Here is a 5232-nt window from a genome sequence, read left to right on the forward strand (position 1 = left end):
CCAACACACCTACTCCTGTTACCCCAGTCACTGGATCAATCCACCTCATTGAGGGTCTTCCTCTCCTGTGCTGTCCGTCCACCCTCCCAAGCATGACATCCCTCTACAAGGACTGGTCCCTCCTTGCAACATGTCCAAAGTATATCAGATGAAGCTTCAGAATCCTTGTCTCCAAGGAGCAGCCCAACTTCACCATCTCCAGGACAAACCTGTTTGTTTTCTTAGCAGTCCGTGGTATACTCAATACTCTTCTCCAAAACCACAGCTCAAAGGCATCAATTCTTCTTCTATCATCTCTAGTCATTGTCCAGGTCTCTGATGCATAACAAGTGATTGCAAAGACCATGCATGTATGAGGTGCACCTTAGTCTCCAGATTGACATCTTTGCACTTCAGCACTTTAGAGAGGTCTCTAACCCAGACTTTCCCGTCATAAGATATCTTTTAATTTCCTGGCCGCTGGTGCCAAGATTGTTCACTGTCGCTCCAGACAAACTGAAGCTGAACAATTTCAATCTCTTCACTATCCATTTTGATGCTTCCAATTGGCCCAATGGTGAGAATCTTTGTTTTGTTGATAATGAGTCTCAATCCATACTGAAGACTGCAGTACCTGACCTTCCACAGCAAGTGCTTCAGGTCCTCCTCAGTTTCAGCAAGCAGGTTTGTGTCATCCGCGTAACACAGATTGCTGATGATTCTTCCTCCAATCCTAAAACCACGTTTCTTCTCATAGAGCCCAGCCTCCCGGATAACCTGTTCTGCATAAAGATTGAAAAGGTATGGAGACAGGACACATCCCTGGCATATGCCCTTTCCAATTCTGAACCATCCAGTGTTTCCTTGCTCTGTTCTGATGACTGCCTCCTGGTCCAAGGATAGGTTTCGCATTAGCACGATCAAGTGTCCTGGGATTCCCATTCTTCTCAGAGTCAGCCACAGTTTGTTATGATTCACACAGTCAAATGCCTTTGTGTAATCAATGAAACATAGATAGACTTTATTTTGGTACTTCTTACTTTCAGCCAAGATCCATCTCACATTAACTACAAGATCCATCTAACATTAACTATCCTGGCCCCATCTAAACCCAGCTTGCACTTCTGGTAGTTATCTGTTGATGTGCTGTTCCGATCATTTTTGGATAATCTTCAGCAGAATGTTACTTGCATGTGATATTAATGATATTGTTCGAGAATTTCCACACTCTGTGGGATCACCTTTCTTTGGAATGGGAAAAAAATATAGATCTCTTCCAGTCAGTTGACCAAGTGATTGTTCTCCAGATTTCTTGGCACAACTTGGTGAGCACATCCAGGGCAGCATCTGTTAGCTGAAATATGTCAATTATGTTATTAAATACTGCACTTCTATGAGTGTGTGTCTGTGTGCAGGGAGAGTAGCATCAGTAAGAGTACAGGAAATCTTCAGAGACTTGGTGATCATATTAGTCTAAACATTTAGCTGTGAATAGAAAAGTTGGTGGTTGGAACCCACAAACTTGTGTGTGAAGAATGTAAACGTATTCTTCAGTAAAGATTTATAGCCTTAGAAATTCTTCAAGGCTGTTCTACTCTGTCCTGTGGAGTTGCTAGGAGTCCTAATAGACTTGATAGCTGTAGACTTTTATTGAGGATGTGTGTGTGTGTGTGTGTGTGTGTGTGTGTTTCATTGCTCATTATTTTGTAAGTGCAGGTCAATATGCTGTTCAGGGCATGCTTAAACTTAACACTTCTATAGTTGTAGCAGATACAAATAATTCTATCTTTATTTAAATAGATTGGCTACATTTATGTTGAAACATGAATTTAGATACATAAATTGAAATTGAAATTGAAGCCAAAGTATACTGGTTTAGATAAGTTGACTATATTGAGGCTTTTGGGTTTGTTATGTTAGAACATATGGGCAAGTTGTAGGGCTAGAAAAGATGTATGGTGTTTTAAATTTCCTTATTGATGTAGATTAATTATAGATTCAGGGATAATTATAGATAGAATTGATGCAGATAATTATAGATTCTTATCGTCAGCTATAAACGTTTATATTTAAAGATGTAAAGATTATAAGCAATGAGGAAAAAGAGAATCCTGTGCACCCACGCATCTGGAAAACATAAATTAGATTTTGATAAAAGTAAATTGATTCCTGATAAAATTCTGAACATTATTGGGACTAAAATTCCCAGCTGGCCCTGATAATTTTATATCCATACTATATTTTTTAAGTGATATAGACTAACATTTTTTTTTGGCACCTACATATAGCAAATAACTGTGAAACATTTCAAACCTCAAAGTGACACTAAAACTGTGAAGTATGAAATGGAAGTGCCAGAGCATGTGAGAAACATTGCATAGCACTATTCAATAATTCAGTGTGTGTGTGTGTGTGTGTGTGTGTGTACAAGAGAGATGACACCACTATTGCAAGATGCAACATGATTAATGCTACAGAAATAAATAAAAATAACTTTCATTTGCAAACACTTCCTAGTGACTTAAAGTTACCATTTTCTGTTTTTAGCAGTCCTGCCTTGATAATCACATCTTTTTCATTCTACCAGGTTCTTCTGTAATAAAAAAGGCATATGTAAATATCCTTTTTGCTCTGTCAAAGTTGCTAAATGGTTTTGATAAAAGGCTTTAGTATTTCAGGATTCTTCATAGATACTAGCTGCTTTTCCCCCTTCTTATGAACAGACAGATGCAATTAACTTCAGCCATTACATTGATTTGCATTTTTATTTATTTGTCACCCCCTTCTTATGATTTCTTCTTTCTCAGGTTTGTTCAGACAATATTCCAGCCTGAGCACTCTGACTCCATGAGTTCTCAAAGTTTAATTCAGTGCCTATCCGTGTTCGTGTTTTCTTATGTGTTTTTCTATTATTATCTGTAATTCTAGTTTGAACATGTATCTGAGTGTAACATCAATTATTTATTGCTCAAAATAGCTTTCATAGCCATTGAGTTCGACTTTGCTGTGTGGATGGATGAGAATATGTGAATAGGACATACTAGACTACATGCAAAGGGATTATCTAGTTTTACTAACACACAAGGGGATTATCTAGTCTTACTATTAAATTGAATGGATTAAGCAGCAGGACAGGAGAAACTTACCACCAGCAAAGGCAAAGTAGGAGTATGCGACATATTCTCTGGGACTTGAGATTCTTGGACCAGTCAGAGCAGAGGCTATGGGCAGAGCAAAGCAGCAGCCATAGCAACTGCATCGGAGAACCAGAGATGTGACATGAGACAGAGAGGCCCTTGAGACTGCTGACACATGGAACTAGAACTAGGAAGGAGCCTTTGTCCTAGGAGTGTTGGACAACTGGGGGAGTGGGTCAAGGAGAGCCGTAATCAGCAGGACTGGGAGCTTTGTAACACTGACCTAAAGCTGCAAGGCTCAAGGCTGAGTGGCCTGTGAACACATTTGGGAAACTGTTCTGAGTGATTGTATCTTGCTGCCAACCTTAATTATAGCCTTTTGACTTTCCTAATATGGCTCTGTGTGGTCTGTGAGCTATCCAATCAGATTTTGGACCCAGTAAAGCAGTCAGATTGGTGGTAAGTAGAAAGTAGTATAGGAATATGGAGGACATGTCTGACCTCAAGAGAACTGGTTTTGTGTTGTTGATATTGTTAACAGGGACAGTTCCTATTTGTGAAGTTGATACAGGTCAGATATAGCCATCCTCACAGAATCCTTGCTCTTTTTACAGTGTCCTTTCAGAGAATCATGGTAGAGTTTGGTTTTAGGGTTATTACTAAGCCTCCTATATTCTTAGATAAAACAGAAGGGAAGATGTTGGTAGGGTGCACTGGTGATGTGCTCAGTGGAGAATGGCATCCTGTCAGGTAATATAAGTGTAAGTAGTTTGTTTTTATTAGTGTAAAACTAGAGAAATGATGAAAATACTAATGATAACAGGAATAGTTCCCACTTTCTTGAATGTTTATCTACTTGGTGTTTTGATTTGGTTTTTTTCCCATTTAGTTATGTTGTTTTCATCTCATTTATAATATACTTTATTTTTCAAGAAAGTATTAGGTTTACAGAAAAACTGCATAAAGAGACTCTCAACATCCCCTTTGTACAAATTCTCCTATTATTATCCTTTTGCCTTAGTATTGTTTATTTGCTGCAATTGATTAATTATTATTAATACTTTATTTAACTAAAGTCCATAGCTTACCTTAGAGTTCATATATGGTACAGTCTTAAGGACTTTGACAAATGCGGATCATCTATTAACTATTACTAAATCATATTGAAGAGTTTCTGTATCTGTAAAATTCCCTGCATTCCAACTTTTGTCCTCCTCCTTCCTGTACCACTGACAGCTTTTTCACTATATCTACAGTTTTACTTTTTCCAGAATACCATACATTTTGAATAATTCAGTATGTTGTTCCTTTTCCACAATAAGAGGTTGGTTGCTCCTGATAATATATCTAAGGTACCTGAGATGAAGTATCATCATTCTCACTTATACATACCTCTGACTGTACTACTTTAAAGACTGGTGGGTTTTGTTGGTTTTTGTTGTTGTTGTTCATTCTTCTGAAAGTCCACTCTATAGCCTTCACCAAGGTCTTTGTTCAGTTCTTTTACTGCCTTATTTCTTCCATTCTCTTTAGCTACTTTACATTCAAAATCAAGTTTCAGAATCTCTTCTGATGCCAATTTCTGTCTTTTCTTCTTTTTTAAATTACTTTGTTGTTTTCATGCATGATAAGTAGTATTATTATTTTGATCACTAGTATTAGAAGAATGTATGTAACTTATTTTCCAAAACCTTGGGGAATATTGTATTTTATGACAGGATTAAAAAGAAAAATTAATGACTATGAATAGTTTTAGGCATGAGAGTGTTTGTTAGCATAATATAGGTTTCTATTTTGTTTGTGCAAATAGAGTTCTGATGATCCAATGCATAGGAAGCTGTTCTGCTAACTAAAGGAAAGTGATTTGAATACACCAACTCCTCCTTAGGAGAAACATAGGCGATCTCCTCTCATGTGATTTATGTAGCCTCTGGAAACCTGCATGAGGATCAGCTATAAATCAATTCTGATTTGATGGAAAAGAGAGAGAGAGAGAGAGAGAGAGAAGGATAAGGAGAAGGAGAAGAAGAAGAAGAAGGAGGAGGAGAAGAAGAAGAAGAAGAAGAAGAAGAAGAAGAAGAAGAAGAAGAAGAAGAAGAAGAAGAAGAAGAAGAAG

This window comes from Elephantulus edwardii, unplaced genomic scaffold, assembly GCF_000299155.1.
Source record: "Elephantulus edwardii isolate Elephantulus edwardi_28Jun2011 unplaced genomic scaffold, EleEdw1.0 scaffold00053, whole genome shotgun sequence".
Lineage (NCBI taxonomy): Eukaryota > Metazoa > Chordata > Mammalia > Macroscelidea > Macroscelididae > Elephantulus > Elephantulus edwardii.